The 21,967-nt window shown below is 38.9% G+C and overlaps 1 non-coding gene and 1 pseudogene across 1 annotated transcript; both read left to right on the plus strand.

Moving 5' to 3' along the window:
• Positions 1-21,967, plus strand: part of LOC124973254 (telomere length and silencing protein 1 homolog) — a 51,741-nt pseudogene that overhangs the window by 23,937 nt on the left and 5,837 nt on the right.
• Positions 13,453-13,559, plus strand: LOC124973264 (U6 spliceosomal RNA). Its single transcript, XR_007106657.1, has one exon. It is a non-coding gene; the product is annotated as a U6 spliceosomal RNA (small nuclear RNA).

The following is a 21,967-nucleotide window of genomic DNA, read 5'->3' on the forward strand; positions in this document are numbered from 1 at the left end:
CCAAAAGACCATTTCCCTTGCTAAACCAAACTTAGACTGGTAACAAATATGCCCAAAGTCCTCCAAGTCATGGTGTGCTATGCCCCTCTGTGAATCACAACTTGAGGTCAGTACACACTTGGCTAATTGAGGTTTAATTTTGCTGCCATTCCTTCTTGGCACATTGGGCTAGGTGCTGAGTTGAAAGCTGGCACATAGTGCTTTCTAAGGAAGGTAAAATTTAGTTCATGTGCAGCATCTGGTTTAAGTGGTTACATAAAGCTTTTCCCATTCACGGGATAGAAAGTCTTGGAGTCTTCAAGAGGAGGGTGGGGTGGGTGGGCTTTTTAGTTATTTTTAGGTGACCCAAGCCTGTGATTTCTATTTCTATAGGATCATTAGAGTTGAGCAGATCATGTGATTAACCTCTAAGGTGAGAGAATATCATTGTAACTGAATTTTCATATTACAGAGACTAGATTATTCTAGACTGAAGGTTTAATAATCTGTCCTTGGATCTAGGAGCCCAATGTAATTTGTGGTGGAAATATTTTCAGTTGAATAAATGGTAAACATGTGTCTGGATTCTGAGGATATTAATCCAATATAGCTGTGCCCCAGCTGGTTGTGCAAGATGGGGAGACAAAAACCTCAGGGCTGGCTTGATTCTCTGTAAACTGAGGGCATTTTTCTGCATGCTCTCAAATGCCCTTTTTTCCTTTTATGTCTCTTCTCTTCTTCCACAGAGATTGGTCTCTGGCAGATATTTGAGAAGCAGATGGACAGGAGGACAGTGGGAAAAGATGTGACTGCTCAGTCTAGTACTGTCCTACTTCCTGGGGACACTGTGGAATGCTGGTTTCTTCTTCCTAAATCACTTAACATGCAATAATCACACAATAGTTAAATTGGGAGTTATGACATGACTCAATAGTCAGCAAAGAAGGTGCTGGGAAGAACAATGACCTCTGAATTATATCACATCTAAAAGGATATGTGGTTGGAAACTAAGGATGCAGTGACCAGAACCAGGAACCTGGTTTTGAAGTGTATGAACTTGACTACATTTGGGGTAGGATATCTTCCTGGCCTCCTGACTGCTCTCAGAGTGCAATGGAGATTGAATGAGTGCCTGGACAACTGTTTGTGGCAGAAGAGCACAGGGGTTATTTGTGTTCTGGTGTTACCCAGTAGCTCCAATTCTCCAAACTGAGTCTGAAGACCCTGCCTCAGATGAATGATTTTGAATGCTGCACATATGACTGGTAATTAATTTGGTAGTTCTATAGGATTTGAAGTCAATTTTTATTTGGGGCAAATGATACTCATTTTTATTGAAAATTGCTATAAACCACTGAGGTTTTAAATACATTTTTGTAAGTATAAGAGGTAAGGTAACTTAAGAAAAATAAGTTAACAAAAATAACTCAAGTGCAAAAATTACAAAAGCAATGTGAAAATAAATATGTGTGGAAAAAACTAGAAGATGTGAGCAGACAGGAAGTCTTCCAAACTCAGCCTCAAACTGACTGATGCAGGGCCTCTGTGAGGTGCTATCAGGGAGTCTCCATCCTTTCTGATTCCCCTCTTCCTTCTCAAGGTCTATAATAATTTTTTGTACCTCAGGGAGTCTATTAGTTAGGTGATAGACCAAGAATGTTTTAAAACACACCTTTGGAGACTGGATTTGTTTTTATGTTCTGGTTCTACAACTTCCAAGACCAGTGGCCTTGGAAAGGACATTTAACACATTCTGAGCCCTGATCTCGTCATCTCTGAAGTGGGGATGTCCTGATACCTGTATTCTTTGACAGTGCCATGAGCTGACATAGAGACTTCCCAGCTCTGTGGTGTAGTCAATTATTCTCCTGCAGTTGAGAGGGGAGTGTGGAGAGTGGTGGCAGAGAATGGTGGTGCCTGGGAATAATTCTGTATAAGGGCACAGGATGTTGGACTGCTGCTATTTAAAAAAGAACTAAATACTTATTTTTGATTTTGAGAAAATATTCTATTTAAATTCAGTTTTCTTAGGTGAGGGTTTAAATCCTGATGATGGCAGAATAGGGCTATTTGAATGCAAGGTGGGAACTTGTGATGAGTGGCTATATAAATTAGAAACCTCATTGGATTCCCCAAATTTTATTGTCTGCTCCCTCCCAGAAGGTATCGTACAAGGGACTTTGAAAGGTTAACTTACCAATAATCGCTCAAAGTACTAGGAGATATATTGTTATAAGAACAGAGCAAGTAACTGATGTATTTACAGAAAAGAATTGTTTATTAATAAAATATTTTGAAAATAATTTTTAAAAATTTTCTTGATAAACCAGGTAAGTTTCAATATAAGGTTATAAAAGTGGGGGCAGGGAGGAATTCAATACAATGCTTTGTTCTCTTACTTTCACACAAAATTACAATGAATTTTTGGGTCTTTAAAGAAGGCCATGGTGATAGATACCTATGAGGCAGTTGGTTCTGCTGAGAGAAGACCATAGACTTCAGCTCTGTCTTTTCCTCTCCTTGTAAATGAATGATTTTGCTGGGAAATTGAGAGACCTAGAGAAAGGCTATAGGTGACTAATAACAAAATATAACACTCCTTCTACCAAACCAATTCAGAAATGTATGTTCTATTGGCAGATCATATATATTGTTATAAGAGGAATGGCGCTTTTCATTTCCAAATTTCTTTCTTTTTTCCTTTTCAGCTTGTAAAAAGTTTACCAATCACCAAGAAACTCATGCTCAGTTACATAAAAAAGGCAAAGATGAATGAGGTTCAAGTATAGTTACAAGCTTTTAAATCTCAGTTAAAATGCCATCCTGGGTAGATTTGGTATGGAAACTGAATCAGGTGAACTAAAGTTATGTTTTCATAGCACCAAAATATTTGAACTTGAATTTCAGTTATGTGTTTTCATAGTATTGTATGTATGCATTTCTGTTCTATTTTTCCTTTTAAATTTCTTTTAACTTTATTTCTACTCATATTTTTATGAATTACCCTGCTTCCTAGTGTATCATTTGGGTTTTGCTTCTAATATCACATATTTCCTAAGTGATTTTTTCTAATTAAGTATAAAGGTTAAGAAATCCTTTTGCTCTTAGATTTGTCATCCATCACTGATCTTCATCCTACTACAGAAAATAATTGCTCAAGCTATTTAATTTTCAAAACCTTCAGCCTATGGTAATCTTTCAGTTAATGATAATCTCTAGCTGAATTAGACATTTGTGAAAATTATTCAATTTCTAAAGATAAATAAATTTGAAACATGTCAAAAAAGAGAAAAAATCTGTATTATGAAACGAAGTTTACATATATGCTTTACATTTAAAACATGAGATAGAAAGAAATACATCATCTGCATGCTTTGTATGGATGAAAGAAAGGGATAGAATATTCAGAGCTAAGTTTCTTCATGTAGGTTTACATACATGTTGATGAGAACTAAGCATAGCTTAGCTATTTTACATTCATCATGTTTTATGGATATGTTGAAAGACTCTCAGTATACTATATTCTATATAATTGGACATTTTTTTCTTTAAATACTTAATGAATCATTTTGTTACAAGGACTGTGTGAAGATATCTTAGGAGATAGCAATCTGATGGATTTTAATGATTTTAAATAAAATCAAGTACTGTTTACAGAAGAATTAATCTAATTGCTTTTTCTTTATTTGTACAAGGAGAAAGTACTACATTTCACTGAACTTTTTTCTGTTATGGAATCTTACATTTCATATTATTTTTAGAAAATTGTTTCTTTGGCTTGTATGCAATGATTGAAACATATATGACATTTTCCCTGGCCTTGGCTAATATAAACTTAATAATTTTCTTTTTCATTATCCCAGTTGATGGATTACTTGCACATCTCTTCTGGAAATTTTCAGTTTATAAAACACATATCTATTATCTTTGGATAAATTTTTCTTTCATGTTACTTTTATATAAAATGGGAATAAATTCATGTTTTGAAACAAATCAAGGAATCTCCTTAGTTATGTTATATATGTTTATATTAAATGGGAATAAATTTATGTTTTGAAACAAATCAAGGAATCTCCTTAGTTGTGTGTTTATGGCTATCAGAGGAATGCCCTAAATTAAGAGATTTAATAACAGGCAACATATTCATTTTTTGAAAAACTAGCACATTCTTTGTGTTTTTTTTTTTTTTGTACTCCTCATTCATTTGCTTTCTCTTTGATCACTCTGTCTCTCTTTCTGTACTTAGATTGAACCAAGTGGTACTTCACCACTGAGCTATATCCACAGTTTCTCTTTTTTTCACTTTTTAGTTTGAGACAACTTGTCACTCAGCTGCTGAGGTTGCCCTCAAACTTGTGATCCTCTGGACTTAGCCTATTGGGCTGCTGGGAATATCGGAAGGTGCTACTGTATCCAGTCTAAGACCTTTTTTTTAATCAAAGCTTTGCAAAATGTGCTCTTTTATCTGAGATTTTCTTCATTTGTTCCTTTAGTTACTTAACTAACTACCAAACACAGTTAGTCACTGGGACTATAGTTCTGAGCCAGATAGTCACTGTGTTAGTGTCTGGTCTCCTGAATCATATATTCAAATAAATTTTGTTTTGTCATGAACTGTTTAGAGCATGAATTCAGCTGTATCTTTAAAATATTAGGGAGCTAACTGTAAATTCACATGAGTTTGTGTACATGTTGTAGGAATTCTTGGCACTCACTGGGAAGTCTGGTTCTTAATTACAGCAACCCAGGCAGGAATGAGCTGATTCTTCATTAGACTTTGTTTTTAATAAGACAATCTGTTTGACCTGTAGTCTTTTATATTACTATATTGTTTCTGCTGGTGTCATGTCATTGATTTCACATTTTTATGTGTGATATATTATCCATAATTGTATCATAAAACTTATCATTAATATTTCTTAAATGTGTACAATTTGCAAGGTAATTCTCATATATTGTGGGGGTTTAGAATTGTAGTTAACAATTTCAAAAAATTAACCACATTACAAAACCTTACTGGTGGCTTCCCCAGTCCAAATCCTGCATAACTACATCCCTCTCCACCCTCCCCACATCCCTGTCACCACTGGGCTTCCAGTTGCATTGCTCTTCCTCCCTCTCTCCTTTACTGCCACCATGGCCTGCTCCAACCCTGATCCTGGCACACTGTGCTGGTTTTCTGTTGGCCACTTTGTGCTGGGCTCTTTAGCCAGCATTTTGCCCACCCAACCATGATGATCATGCCTCAGCTGAAGCCTGTGCCAAGCTTAGCTCTCAGCCCTGCTGGAATATGCAGGGGCACCTAGTTTCCAGGCCCTCTCCCAGGTCTCTGTCTAGGAACTTGTGCCCTCCTGGGGTCACCAGAGCACAGCCTCTTCCTCTCTGGTCAGCACTCTGACCCAGACCATGCACAATTTTGCTAGACTCTGTAGTAAGACTGCAAATGGGCACATAGGGAGACTTCTCTTTTGCTGCTTTCTGACTATAAAGACAGGCATCTGAATCTTCTCTCTCATCAAAGTCCTCTGAATTTTCTGATGCAGTTCTTTGCATGGATTCCCCCAGCCCTATTTAACCGAACCTGGCAGAATAGACTTTTGATCAGGCCACTCAGGAAGCCAGTTGTGTTATTTGAAATGAGCAGTCATCAGACGTTTCCAGACCTTACTGGTTCAGTTAGTGTGGACCACAGCTACCATATATCAGCAACGCTCTGTGCTACAGAATGTCTCCAACTCCCAGGCACTGGACAGCTATAGGAAGAATGAGGCAGGTGGCAAGGCTGCCAGTAGTCCTGGGGAAGAAAAAAACAATGGGTTTGCCTTCAAGATGCAAGAGAACCCACATCCAAGTCCTGCCCCTGCTCTGAGATAGTGGGCCAGCCATATAGAGGACTTTACACAGTCCAAGAACAGACCCTTACCCAATATGTCTTACCCTGAGTGGAAGATGGAAATAGAGGAGCAGAGTCTCTTAGCTAAAATAATTCTTCATGGCCACTGCTGAGGTGGATACTGAGAAAAATAATGGATATGTGAACAACCTGGAAAGTGACTTAAAGATGACTGTGTGACTTCCCAAGGCAAGGAAAGCCTCATTTCTACTCCATTGGTCATGATCTTGGATAAGAAAGAGGAACACTACCTACTAATGTTCAGCAAGTGCCAGCAGTTCTTCTGCTCTTCAACCTTTCTGAGAAGTGTAATAAGACCCATCTGCACATGCTAGGGCAGCCCCAGAATAGGGACATGACTATCCAAAATAAGCACAGGAGGAGTATAACATCCACTGATGGGAATGGTAAACCTGAATGCAATGGAAGCCATACTAAAGGTCAGCTGGGAAAACTAGAGGTGATGACAAAAGAGAGTTTCTGTTGGCACTATGTTTTCTCACTGTGTTCTGCTTTCCTTTGGGAAGATATTATTTTCCTTAAAGGAATTGAGTGAGTCTGTGATGAATAAATATCTTAGTTTCTTCTGCTGTTACTCAGGAACCACAATGGATATTTAAAACCTGCTTCCCTGTTTTTTTGTAGGTCCAGTCACAACTCTAATGAAGCATTTTTATAGTGTTTTTGCTAATTTTAGTACATTTTTTATTACTTAATATTAGTTGTACATCATAGTAGAATAAATTTTGATGGATATTCTGAAGCCATGCTGTGTAGAATTGGGTTTAGGAGGCAGTATTCTCATCTTTCTCATGGTTTTGTGTAAATTTTGGATTGGTTTTTCAAGAGTATGCATCACTCAAGAACATCTATTTGGAAAATTCACATTTAAAGAAGTAAATCAGGGATATTAGGCATGCAACAGCTTTATGGTGCATATAACCATTGAAAAGAAAAAAATAATGTGTATTTTGTAAATGTTTTAGGATCCATTATTCTCGTAGCAACTTTAGTTTTTCTTTAAAATTTTCTGTTTTTTAAATTCAAGTTTCAACCAAATTAGGTCTACATTTCTGCATTTTAGTAGTGATTTATTATGTTTTAAATTCTGATGATGAGGGAACTATTTACTTTGAGAGCTGTTACTCAGAGCTGGCTTTCCAATTCTACCCTTGTGTAAATTGTGGTGCTTTGGTGCTGCTGGTATGGTGAAAGAAAATTCTTTCTTCATCCTGATGTCCTACATGTGTAGGACAAGCAAAATCAGCATACTTGTAATCTGCTGTCCATTGCAAACAACAAGAGAGAACCACAAATTTGCAAAGGCATTCATATGAATGCCTTTGCAAATTGAGTTACTGTCAGTGATTATCTTTGCTTAAAAAAATAATCTCTCAATTTCTTCTTGCTGTTTTATTATTTTGAAGCTCAGCAGTCGATAGGTTTATTTTTGCAGACCATTAGCAATGAAAATTTTTTTAGTATGTGTTCACTGAACTTATCTTTTTAATTCCAACAACTTTCTGCAGTTTGTGCCCTAAAGAAAAGTCCACAGTGCTTCCATTTTCTCAATACTAAGATTTGAAATGTTGTACAATTCTGATCTTGCAGCATGAGGCATGGGTCAAGATGATATTATGCATTGGAAATATGTGCTTCTCACATCATTAGCAGGTGCTTGCTTCATCCATCATGAGCACCTTTGCACAAGAACATGACACTAACCTGTAGTCTGCATCTTCCAGGACCTGCTATGAAGATCCTGGGCATCATCACGGAGGGCCTGTGTCTGAGAGGCAGAAGCCATTTCAAGAGGATGAACCCTTATGCCAAGGCAGATTTTCCAGATATATGTGCATTTAAAGTTAAGTTGAAGGGCTCCTTGGAAATTTGGGCCAAGAAACTTTCTGGGGGCAAACTAAATGCAGGGCAATAGCAAAAGTAGTGGGACTTGGCAGGTGGTGTGTCCACAGAACAGGTGTACTTTTTGGATAGCTTCCTCCTGGCCTCCATCACACATGCTAAATGATTTAGTCCCTTCTCTCCTTTATAGGGAGCACAGGAGGCACCCACTATCAACTAGAATAGAAGTTCACCATCACAGGTTTGAGCTGTCACTTGTTTGAGCACTGCAGAAAAGGAGGAGAACACTGCAAGAGTTTGGTTATGCTTTTTCAACTCAATCATCACCTAACTCACTGAGCCACAGGGGAGTCACCACAGCCTGAAATTCTCACCATCCATCACTCCATGTGTCTGTGAGGGTCCTAGGCAATTTCCCTGACTGACAAATATAGTGGGTGAGCTCAGGCTTGGGGATGATGTGTGCAAGGTCAGTGCCACTGGGTCCAGTGCCTTGCTGGGTGATCCTCGATCAAGTGATTGAACATGCTTCCATGATTTCCCTGGCCACTAGACCTGGTGGGGACCAACAGACTATAACAGAATAGGTGTCACCAAATGGCCAGCATGACTGGTGCAGGCTGAACAAGAATGGTATCACCTAGCAGGCCTTGAGGGTTGTGTGGGCTGTCGGTTTTCAGCAGGGGTACTTGCCCAGGAAGGAGCTGGAACACTCAGGTCAGATATGCCATGTCCCAAACACACTCTCTCCCCTTCCAGTGGGTGAAAAAGTTGGCATTCTATTCCTTGCAAATAACAAGCCCCTGGGGCTGCCTACCTAGGTCTTCCCTCCTAATATCACAGCTGAGTCCAGGCTTGTCTTCAGTCTAAGTCAGGATGGGCCAGGGCCAAAAGTTCACCAGTTGCCATGGGCACCAAGATGCCATGCTTCTGTCATTCTGTCTTTCTGCAACATCACCAGGGATCTGCACAGTGGCCAGGATGTCACAGCATACACTCATTGGGACCCAAGACTCCTCAGGCCTAGAAGCAACCCCTGGTGAGAAAAACCAAGTGCCATCTCCTGAAGGAGCCTGGAGTCTCCACGTCCTTCAATCTCAAATGGCTAGATGCCAACCTGTTCCACTTGGAAAATGTAGTTGTCTCATGACTTGCCATCATTTCACAGGAGCATTGTTACAAACTTAGGCATTTCTTTGAGAAGCAGCTAAAACAGTGTAGCAAGATTTTGGATGGAAGTGAATGACAGCATGGCAGTAGATATCATAGAAAACGGGTTTAGAATCCACATAATTAAAATGGTCCATGAAAAAAAAGATAAGAGAGCAATTTCAGGTAATGTATGATCACTCCAATAAAGAGTTAAAAGAGAAAATATAGGATGGAAAGAGCACTTCAATAAAGAGACTGAGATTCTGGAAAAAAAAAACAAATACTTAAATGAAAGAAATAATAAACCAAATTAAAACCTCAATACATAGCATCACCTATACACTAGATCTGTGGAAGACAGAATCTCCGACAATGAAGACATAATGTTTAATCTTGAAAATAAAGTAGAGCAAACTGGAAAGATGGTAAAAGATCATGAATGGAACTTTCAAGAATCATGGAACATCATGAAAAGACCATTTAAGGATTGTTGGAATTGAGGAAGGTGCAAAGATACAAACCAAAGAAATGAATGTCTTCAATGAAATAATATTTGAAAATTTCCCAAACCTGAGGAATAAAATGGAAAATCAAATACAAGAAGCTTACAGAACACCAGGTGCAGAAAATTACAACAGATCCACACCAAGGCACATTATAATAAAAATACTTCACATACAAAATAAAGTTAAGGGATCCAAGATGGCAGAGTAGAGGGAGACTGCATTCCTTGTTGCTCCATAACACTGGTTTCAAGCAGAAGATATCTGTTTCTTGCTAAGGCAGTTTTTGCTGCTCATCGATCCCCTGCTATTTACCCCATTTGTCTGCTGTGATCACCTGCAGTCTGCCAGCATATCGATGCCTTTTTTGAGTAATCGCTCACTGTCAGGCACCTATCATCCGCCATTTTCCTGCCTCTCACCTGTCCATCGCCTGCCTTACACCTACCCATCACCCAACTCACAAGGTTCACCACCCGATTGTCCAACAATAGTCAGCAAACTGATCGCCGACTGCTGGTGGAGCACCAGCTGCCTGCTGTTGCCTGGAAGTTCACTGTTACAGTACCTGCAGGTTTGATTACACGTGGCTTCCGCCATTTTGAGACAACAGCCAGGCCCCGTAGGAACCCTGGCTGGACTGAGTGAGCTCCATCTCCAGGACACCTCAGTCTGACCAATCACTCCCTGCCTCTGGGACCCTCACATCGAGTGACTGCTCCCTGCCACCAGGACCCTCAGACAAACTGACTGTGCCCTATCACCGGTACCCCAGACCGAATGATTGCAACCAGGCTCCAGGATCCCACAACCACATAAAGCACCTCCAGAAACCCTGCCTGACCAACTGCATCCTGCCTCAAGGATCTCATGTTGACCACAGTCACACCCTGAGCTGCAGCTCCCCATTTGCCAACACATTTGGAAGCCAGAGTGGCCATCTTTGATAATCCTGAAAGCCATAGCTCCAATCTTTAGTTGGGGTAAAACAAATCCTGAAATGCTTCCTGGAGACTTGAAGCTCATTGTCAGGTACCTCTCATGCATCAGGCTACTGAACACCAGGAGGATTCATTACTGTATGACTGTTATACTGTAGATTTTCTTTTTTCTCCTTATTGAAAAAAATTAAGATATTATTTTTTTACTTGTCTTGCTCTCCTTTCCTTTTATTTACCTGTTCCCTCAGAGTTTCTTTCTCCCTTTTTTGCATGCTAACATCCAATTTCTTTTGATTACACTCTCACCATTTCTATAATCTTGAAGTTCTGTATATTCTTTTCTTCTCACATTAACAGTCACATTCTACATCCCTCTGCATCCTCTTTGTCCTCCATTTGAAACAGCAGACCTTATTGCAAATCTCTTTGTTTTACTGAAGACAATATTTGAACTCATTCTGTTTATTATGACAATTTTGTTATTGTCCTCATAGAGGCTATTTGGTCTAGGATTGCATAGTGTCTGAATTGGGGACTACTACTATTGATCTCTCCTTAAAGAATGGGTTTTGGAAACCAATAGGGCCACTGTAAGCCTGTGGGGGAAATCTGCAATATCTCAGATCTGCACTGCTACAGGGGAAGGCATATGAACAACATGAAAAAACAAGGGGAGGAAATGATCCAAACAAATCTAGATTCAATATTAATAGAATCCAATGGAAGTATGGTAGAAGAAATATCAGAAAAGAACTTCAGATTATGCATGATTAAGATGATTTGTGAAGTAAAGGATGAGATAAGAGAGCAAATGCAGGCAATGAATGATAATACCAGTAAGCTAAAAGAACACCTTCAGGAAGCAAAAGATCATTTCAACAAAGAGAAAGAGATTCTCAAAAAAAAAAAACAAACAAACAGAAATCCTTGAAATTAAGAAACAATAAACCAAAAAAATACTCAATGGAAAGCATCACCAAAAGACTAGACCACTTGGAAGACAGAACCTCAGACAATAAAGACAAAATATTTAATCTTGAAAATAAAGTGGCCCAAACAGAGAAGATGGTAAGAAATCATGAACAGAATCTCCAAGAACTATGGGACATCATGAAAAGATCAACTTTAAGAATTATTGGGATTGAGGAAGGCACAGAGATACAAACCAAAGTAATAAACAACCTATTCAATATAATAATATCAGAAAATTTCCCAAACCTGAAGAATGAAATGGAAAATCAAATACAAGAGGATTAAAGAACACCAAATGCACAAAATCACAACAGATCCACACTAAGTCACATTATAATGAAAATGCCTAACATTCAAAATAAATATAGGATTGTGAAGGCCATGAGAGAAAAACACTATTTTATATATAGGGGGAGACCAATATGGATAGGAGATGACTTCTCAACCCAGACTCTAAAAACTAGAAGAGCCTAGAACACGTATTTCAAGTTCTGAAAGAACATGGTTGCCAAATAAGAATCCTATATCCAGCAAAACTAACCTTCAGATTTGAAGATGAAATAAAATCCTTCCATGATAAACAAAAGTTAAAATAATTTACCAATAGAAAGCCTGCACTACACAATGTTCTCAATAAAATATTCCATGAGAAGGAAATGAAAACAACAATGTAGATCAGCAAAGGGAGGAACTATCTTAGAGAAAAACCACTCGAAGGGGAAGTCAAGCCAACTTAAAAACCAAAAATAAGCCAAATGAATGGGAATAAAATTCATATCTCAATAATAACCCTGAATGTTAATTGCCTAAACTCATCAATCAAAAGACATAGACTGGCAGAATGGATTAAAAAGGAAGACTCAACAATATGCTGCTTTCAAGAGATTCATCTCATAGAAAAAGACATCCACAGACTAAAGGTGAAATGATGGAAAAAAACCTGCCATGCACATGGACTCAGTAATAAAGTGGTGGTTTCCATCCTTATATCAGATAAAGTGGACTTCAAGCTAAAGATAATCAGAAGGGAAAAAGAAGGACATTTCATACTGCTTAAGGGAACCATAAATCAGGAAGACATAACAAAAGTAATTATTTATGCCCCAAACAATGGTGCATCCTTGTACATCAAAAAAATCCTTCTCAATTTCAGAAATCACATAGACCAAAACACAATAATTCTGGTTGACTTTAATGCACCACTGTCACCACTAGATAAATCTCCCAAACAAAAACCAACAAAAGAAACCATAGAACCCAATAACACAATCAATAGCCTAGACTTAATAGACATATAAAGAATAATCCATCCATCAACAAGTGGATTCACTTTCTTCTCAGCAGCACATGGAATCTTCTCGAAAATAGACCATATGTTATGCCAAAAATCAGCCCTTAGAAAGTGCAAAAAAATAGAGATACTGCCTTGTGTTCTATCAGATAATAATGGACTGAGAATAGAAATCAATGACAAAATAAAAAACAGAAATTACTCCAACACCTGGAGACTAAATAATATGCTATTTAATAAAACATGGATAGCAAAATCATAAGGGAGGAGATAAAAAGAAATCTTAGAGGTAAATGAGAATGATGACACAACATATCAAAATCTCTGGGACACTATGAAAGTGGTACTAAGAGGAAAATTCATTGCATGGAGCACATTCCAGAAAAGAATGAAAAATCAACAACTAAATGACCTAACATTACAGCTCAAAGCCCTAGAAAAGAAGAACAGAATAACAGAAAAAGTATAGAAGACAGGAAATAATTCAAATCAGAGCTGAAATCAGTGAAATAGAAACAAAAGAAACAATTCAAAAAATTGACAACAAAAAAGTTGGTTCTTTGAAAAAGTAAACAAAATAGACAAACCCTTAGCCATACTAACAAAAAGAAGGAGACAGAAAACTCAAATTACTAAAAACGCTTATGAGAAAAGAAATATCACAACAGACACCACTGAGATACAGAGCATAATGAGAAGCCATTTTGAAAATCTGTATTCCAACAAAATAGAAATGACCGAAGATATTGATAAATTTCTGGAGACATATGCTCCTCCCAAACTGAACCAGGAGGACATAAACAATTTAAACAGAACAATATCAAGCAATGAAATAGAAGAAGCCATTAAAAATCTACCATACTCACTTCAGCAGCACATATACTAAAACTGGAACGATACAGAGAAGGTTAGCATGGCCCTTGCACAAGGATGACATGCAAATTCATGAAACGTTCCATATTTTTTGGTTCAACATCCAGAAATAAATAAATGTCATTCACCATATCAACAGACTTAAAGTTCAGAATCACATGATTATTTCAATAGATGTGGAAAAAGCATTCAATAAAAAACAGCATCCCTTCATGCTCAAAAAACTAGAAAAATCTGGGGTTGAAGGAACATTCCTTAACATTATAAAGGCCATCTACGCTAAACCCATGACCAATATCATTCTAAATGCTGAAAAACTGAAAGCATTCGACCTAAAACCTGGAACAAGGCAGGGATGCCCTCTTTCACCTCTTCTATTCAACATTGTCCTTGAAACTCTAGCCAGAGCCAATACACAAACCAAAGAAATTAAAGGGATATGAATTGGAAAAGAAGAACTCAACCTATCCCTGTTCACTGAAGACATGTTTATATATTTTGAGGAACCTGGAAATTCCACCAGAAAACTTTTAGAACTCATAAGTGAATTGAGTAAAATAGCAGGTTACAAGATCAATGCTTATAAATCCAATGCATTTTTATGCATAAGTGATGAATCTTCACAAAGAGAAGTTAGGAAAACTACCCTATTCACAATAGCCTCGAAAAAAATAAAATACTTGGGAATCGATCTCACAAAAATGGTGAACGATCTCTACAATGAGAACTACAGAACACTAAAGAAAGAAATTAAAGAAAACCTTAGAAGATGGAAAGATCTCCCATGTTCTTGGATAGGCAGAATAAATATTGTCAAAATGGCCATACTACCTAAAGTGCTATACAGATACAATGCAATTCGAATTAAAATCCCAATGATGTACCTTACAGAAATAGAGCAAGAAATTATGAAATTCATCTGGAAGAATAAAAAAACCAGAATAGCTAAATCAATCCTCAGTAGAAAGAGTAAAGCAGGGGGTATCCAAAAACCAGATCTTCACCTCTATTACAAAGCAATAGTAACAAAAACGTCATGGTATTGGTACTAAAATAGATAGGTAGATCAATGGTACAGAATAGAGGACATGGACACAAACCCAAATAAATACAATTTTCTCATACTAGACAAAGGAGCCAAAAATGTGCAATGGAGAAAAGATAGCCTCTTCAACAAATGGTGCTGGGAAAACTGGAAAACCATATGCAACAGAATGAAATTAAACCCCTATCTCTCACCCTGCACAAATCTCAACTCAAAATGGATCAAGGACCTTGAAATCAGACCAGAGACCCTGCATCTTACAGAAGAAAAAGTGGGTCCAAATCTTCAACTGTTGGTTTAGGATTAGACTTCCTTAACAGGACTCGATAGCACAAGAAATAAAAGCAAGAATCAACAACTGGGATAGATTCAAACTAAAAAGCTTTCTCTCAGCAAAGGAAACTATCAGTAATGTGAAGAGAGAGCCTACAGAGTGGGAGAATATCTTTGCCACTCATACTTCAGACAGAGTATGAATTTCCAGAATATATAAAGAACTCAAAAAACTCTACACCAAGAATACAAATATTCCACTCAACAAATGAGCTGAGGAAATGAACAGAAACTTTCCAGAACAAGATGTACAAGCAATCAACAGATACAAGAAAAAATGTTGAACATCTGTAGTAATAAGAGAAATGCAAATCAAAGCTACCTTAAGATTCCATCTCACCCCAATTAGAATGGCAATTATTAAGAACCCAAGCAACAATAGGTGGATGTGGGAAAAAAGTACACTCATACATTGATGGTGGGGTTGCAAATTGGTGCAGCCACTCTGGAAAGCAGTATGGAGATTCCTCAGAAAGCCTGGAATGGAACCACCATTTGACCCAGCTATCCCACTCCTTGGCCTATACCCAAAGGACTTAAAATCAGCATACTACAGAGATACAGCCACATAAATGTTCATTGCTGCTCAATTCACCATAGCCAGATTGTGAAACCAATCTAGATGTCCTTCATTGATTAATGGATAAAGAAACTGTGGCACGGGTGCGGAGCCGCCTCTTCTGGACAATGGGCGGCTGGCAGCGTGTGAGGCAGCCAGAGCAACGGGACTTTGCTTGGCAGCTGCGCTGTCACAGATGATTCATCAAAAATGTAAAGGGGGGGCCAAGATGGCGGACTAGAGGGCGCTGCATTTCACGTTTCTCCAGGATGCAAGATTCAAAAGAGGAGATAGTGAGAGACTTGGGACCAACTCAAAGCCGCCGGGTGAGTCTCTCCCATTGGGGAAGTGTCCCGGACAGGGCGGTAGCCCTGGAACGCAGGGAATTTGTGAAGTGGAGTTGCTCGGCGAGACGCCCCTCCCCCCGCTGGAGCGGTAAACACGGACAACTGGGATCATCGTAGAGGAGGTGGCTCAGCACAGCGCTTGGACTCGAGCAACCACTGGGGCTCCAGGCGGCTGCCTAAGGAGGAGCTGTGTGGCGAGCTGTTTAGACCCAGAACGACCGCTTCTGAACACTGGGGGGTTGCCCGGAGAAAGAGGAGCAGCGCAGCGGGACACTTGGTCTAGGAGTGACTGCATCAGAGCCACAGGCAGTTGCCAGAGGAGGAGTTGCATGGTGAGCTGTTTGAACTCAGAGCGAGCGCTCCTGAACACCGGGAGATTGCCTGGAGGAAGAGGAGGAGCGCGGCAGGTTGCTTGACCTAGGAGTGACTGCATCAGAGCCACAGGCAGTTGTCAGAGAAGGAGCTGCGTGGCGAGCTGTTTGAACTCAGAATGACTGCTCCAGAACACTGGTGGCCTGCCTGGAGGAGGAGAGCGGTGGGACGCTTGGTCTAGGAGTGACTGCATCTGAGCCACAGGTGGTTGCCAGAGGAGGAGGCGAGTGGTGAGTTGATTGGACTAAAAGCGACCGCTCCTGAACACCAGTGGCCTGCCTGGAGGAGGATCGTGGTGAGTCGCTTGGTCTCAGAGCCACCGCTCCTGAACACCTGGGGGGCTACCCCAAGGAGGAGGAGGAGGAACAGGGCAGGTCACTTGGACTTGGAGTGACTGCCTAGGGCTACAGGTGGTTGGCTGGAGGAGGAGACCCGAAGTGAGTTATTTGGACTCCTAGTGACTGCGTCGGAAACCGGGTGGCTGTCCGGAAAAGGAGGTATGTGGCAGGACTCTGGGTCTCGGAGCTATTGTACGGGGCTCCAGGTGGTGGCTCAGAGGAGGGCCTGCATAGCCAGGCGATTGGTGCAGAGCAGGGTCCCAGGAGCTAGGTGGCTTCTTGCTGAAAGAGCCGCACAGAGACACGCCTAGGGGCGGAGCAAAATTTCCAGGGCTGCAGGCAGATTCTCTGGGAGAGGCAGCCAAAGGAGACTCGCCTGCGAAGGGTGAGGCTTCCAGGCCCAGGACGTAGGTCTGGGCCCCTGGGATTGTTGCAGAGGAAGACAGCCTAGCCCAGGCGGTAGTTGTAGATTGAGGGGAAACTCTAGGAGGGCAACTGACCAACGAGACGTCCCCACCGAGTGAGTCTTCCAGGCCAGAGGAGGTTTTCCCACAGGGACGGTAAAACCAGAGACACAGGCACAAACAGGCTTTGCCTCAGTTCGCAGTCTAGCTCCCCATTGGATGACCATTGGTCAACAAGTGGAGGCACCTCTGCCCACTAGCAGGGAATATACGCCACCTGAGGGTCACCAACCCTAGAGAGGCAGCTTCTTCGTGGAGCTCTGCATTATCAACCTCCTCCAAGACTTCAGGCTACTGAAGGATAAGAGGGGATATACTAGTAATCTTCAGGGACATTATAAGTTGATAGAGGAAATCTGCAATATCTTAATGACCCACTGATCCCTGAACAATATGAGAAAACAAGGGAAGAAAATGCCCCAAACAAATCTAGGTGTTACATCAATAAAATCCAATGACAGGATGGCAGAAGAAATGACAGAAATGGAGTTCAGAATGTACATAATTAAAATGATTAGGGAAGCAAACGATGAGATGAAAGAGCAAATGCAGGCATTGAATGATTGCACCAATCGACAGTTAACAGAGCAAATTCAGGAAGAAAAAGATCATTTCAATAAAGAGTTAGAGATATTGAAAAAAATCCAAACAGAAATCCTTGAAATGAAGGAAACAATAAACCAAATTAAGAACTCCATAGAAAGCATAACCAATAGGATAGAACAGCTGGAAGACAGAACTTCAGATATTGAAGACAAAATATTTAACCTCGAAAACAAAGTTGAACAAACAGAGAAGATGGTGAGAAATCATGAACAGAATCTCCAAGAACTATGGGATATCATGAAAAGGCCAAATTTGAGAATTATTGGGATTGAGGAAGGCTTAGAGAAACAAACCAAAGGAATGAACAATCTATTTGAAGAAATAATATCAGAAAATTTCCCAAATCTGAAGAATGAAATGAAAAATCAAGTTCAAGAGGCTTAGAGGACTCCAAATACACAAAATTACAACAGACCCACACCAAGGCACATTATAATGAAAATACCGAACATAAAAATAAAGACAGAATTTTAAAGTCTGTGAGAGAAAACAACCAAATTACATTCATGGGGAAACCAATATAGATATCAGCAGTTTTTTCAATCCAGACCCTAAAAGCTAGAAGGGCCTGGAACACCATTTTTCAAGCTCTGAAAGGAAACGGATGGCAACCAAGAATCTTATACCCAGCAAAACTTACCTTCAAATTTGATGATGAAATAAAATCCTTCCATGATGAACAAAAGCTAAAAGAATTTACAAAAAGAATGCCAGCATTACAGAATATTCTCAGCAAAATATTCCATGAGGAAGAGATAAAAAACAAAGAACCAAATCAGCAAAAGGAGGAATTATCCTAAAGGAACTGTCAAATAAAGGAGGCACCAAGTTGTGTCAAAAAATAAATAAATCAATAAAATTTAAAAAATGAACCAAATGACAGGGAATGCAAATCACATCTCAATAATAACACTGAATGTTAATGGCCTGAATTCATCAATCAAAGACATAGACTGGCAGATTGGATTAAAAAGAAAGATCCAACAATATGTTGCCTGCAAGAGACTCACCTCATAGAAAGAGATACCCATAGACTAAAGGTGAAAGGATGGGGAAAAACATACCATGCACATGGACTCAGCAAAAAAGCTGGAGTATCCATCCTCATTTCAGATAATGTGGACTTCAAGCCAATGTTAGTCAGAAGGGATAAAGAGGGACATTTCATACTGCTTAAGGGAAGCATAAATCAGCAAGATATAACAATCATAAGCATCTATGCCCCAAACAGTGGCTCATCCATGTATGTTAAACAAATCCTTCTCAATTTTAGAAACCAAATAGAACATAACACAATAATACTAGGTGATTTTAACACGTCTCTTTCACCACTGGACAGATCTTCCAAACAAAAATTGAACAAAGAAAACATAGATCTCAAATACAATCAATAATTTAGACTTAACAGACATTTATAGAATATACTATCCAACCAAGAGCGAATACACTTTCTTCTCAGCAGCACATGGATCCTTCTCTAAAATAGACCATATATTATGCCACAAAGCTAATGTCAGCAAATACAAGAAGATAGAGACACTACCTTGTATTCTATCAGATCATAATGGATTGAAGTTACAAATTAATGAAAGAGTAAAAAACAGAAACTACTCCAACACCTGGAGATTAAACAATATGCTACTATATGATGAATGGATAACAGAAGATATTAGGAAGGAAATTAAAAAATTCTTAGAGGTAAATGAGAACAAAAAAACATCATATCAAAATCTCTGGGACACTATGAAAGCAGTACTTAGAGGAAGATTTATTTCATGGAGCGCATTTAATAAAAGAAGTAAAATTCAAAAAATAAATGACCTAACACTACAGCTCAAAGCCCTAGAAAAAGAAGAACAGACCAACACCAAAAGTAGTAGAAGACAGGAAATAGTTAAACTGAGAGCTGAAATCAATGAAATTGAAATGAAAGAAACAATACAAAAAAATGACAAAATAAATAGTTGGTTCTTCAAAAAAATAAACAAAATTGATAAACCTTTAGCCACACTAACAAAGAGAAGATGAGAGAAAACCCAAATCACTAAAATTCGGAATGAACGAGGAAATATCACAACAGACACGATTGAAATACAAAACATAATTAGAAGCTATTTTGAAAATCTATACTCCAACAAAATAGGAAATTTCGAAGACATCAACAGGTTTCTAGAGACATATGAATTGCCTAAACTGAACGAGGAGGACATACACAATTTAAATAGACCAATTTCAAGTAATGAAATAGAAGAAGTCATCAAAAGCCTTCCAACAAAGAAAAGTCCAGGACCAGATGGGTTCTCAGCCGAGTTCTACAAAACCTTTAAAGAAGAGCTCATTCCAATACTACTCAAAGTATTCCAGAAAACAGAAGAGGAGGGAACTCTCCCAAACTCATTCTATGAAGCCAATATTACCCTGATTCCTAAACCAGACAGAGACACATCAAGGAAAGAAAATTTCAGACCAATATCCTTAATGAACATCGACGCAAAAATTCTCAACAAAATTTTAGCAAATCGCATACAAAAACATATTAAAAAGATAGTGTACCATGATCAAGTGGGTTTCATCCCAGGGATGCAAGGTTGGTTCAACATCAGGAAATCAATAAATGTAATTCACCATATCAATATACTTAAAGTCAAGAATCACATGATTATTTTGATAGATGCAGAAAAAGCATTTGATAAAATACAGCACCCCTTCATGCTCAAAACACTAGAAAAAATAGGGATAGTGGGAACATTCCATAACATTGTAAAGGCCATCTACTGCTAAACCCATGGCTAATATCATTCTAAATGGTGAAAAACTGAAAGCATTCCCTCTAAAAACTGGAACAAGGCAGGGATGCCTTCTTTCACCACTTCTATTCAATATCGTCCTTGAAACTCTAGCCAGAGCAATTAGACAGACCAAAGAAATTAAAGGGATACGAATAGGAAAAGAAGAACTCAAACTATCCCTATTTGCTGATGATATGATTGTATACTTAGAGGAACCAGGAAATTCCACCAGAAAACTTTTAGATCTCATAAGTGAATTCAGTAAAGTAGCGGGATATAAGATCAATGCACATAAATCTAAGGCATTTTTATACATAAGCAATGAATCTTCAGAAAGAGAAATTAGGAAAACTACCCCATTCACAATAGCTTCGAAAAAAATAAAGTATTTGGGAATCAATCTCACAAAAGAGGTGAAAGACCTCTACAATGAGAACTACAGAACACTAAAGAAAGAAATTCAAGAAAACCTTAGAAGATGGAAAGACCTCCCATGTTCTTGGATAGGAAGAATTAATATTGTCAAAATGGCCATACTACCAAAAGTGCTATACAGATTCAATGCAATTCCAATTAAAATCCCAATGATGTACCTTACAGAAATAGAGCAAGCAATTATGAAATTCATCTGGAAGAATAAAAAACCCAGAATAGCTAAAGCAATCCTTGGCAGAAAGAGTGAAGCAGGGGGTATCGCAATACCAGATCTTCAACTCTACTACAAAGCAATAGTAACAAAAACGGCATGGTATTGGTACCAAAATAGAAAGGTGGATCAATGGTACAGAATAGAGGACATGGACACAAACCCAAATAAATACAATTTTCTCATACTAGAAAAAGGGGCCAAAAATATGCAATGGAGAAAAGATAGCCTCTTCAACATATGCTGCTGTGAGAATTGGAAATCCATATGCAACAGAATGAAACTAAACCCATATCTCTCACCCTGCACGAAACTAAACTCAAAATGGATTAAGGATCTCAGAATCAGACCAGAGACCTTGCATCTTAGAGAAGAAAAAGTAGGTCCAGAGCTTCAACATGTCGGCTTAGGACCAGACTTCCTCAACAGGACTCCCATAGCACAAGAAATAAAAGCAAGAATTAATAACTGGGATAGATTCAAACTAAAAAGCTTTCTCTCAGGAAAGGAAACTATCAGCAATGTGAAGAAAGAGCCTACAGAGTGGGAGAAAATCTTTGCCAATCATACTTCAGATAGAGCGCTAATCTCCAGATTCTATAAAGAACTCAAAAAACTCAACACCAAGAATGTAAATAATCCAATTGACAAATGGGCTAAAGAAATGAATAGACACTTCACAGAAGAAGATATACAAGCAATCAACAAACATATGGAAAAATGTTCAACATCTCTAGTAATAAGAGAAATGCAAATCAAAACCACCCTAAGATTCCATCTCACCCCAATTAGAATGGCGATTATCAAGAATACAAGCAACAACAGGTGTTGGCGAGGATGTGGGGAGAAAGGTACACTCTTACATTGCTGGTGGGGCTGCAAATTAGTGCAGCCACTCTGGAAAGCAGTGTGGAGATTCCTTAGAAAACTTGGAATGGAACCACCATTTGACCCAGCTATCCCACTCCTTGGCCTATACCCAAAGGACTTAAAATCAGCAT

Source organism: Sciurus carolinensis (assembly GCF_902686445.1).
Source record: "Sciurus carolinensis chromosome 14 unlocalized genomic scaffold, mSciCar1.2 scaffold_114_arrow_ctg1, whole genome shotgun sequence".
Classification (NCBI taxonomy): domain Eukaryota; kingdom Metazoa; phylum Chordata; class Mammalia; order Rodentia; family Sciuridae; genus Sciurus; species Sciurus carolinensis.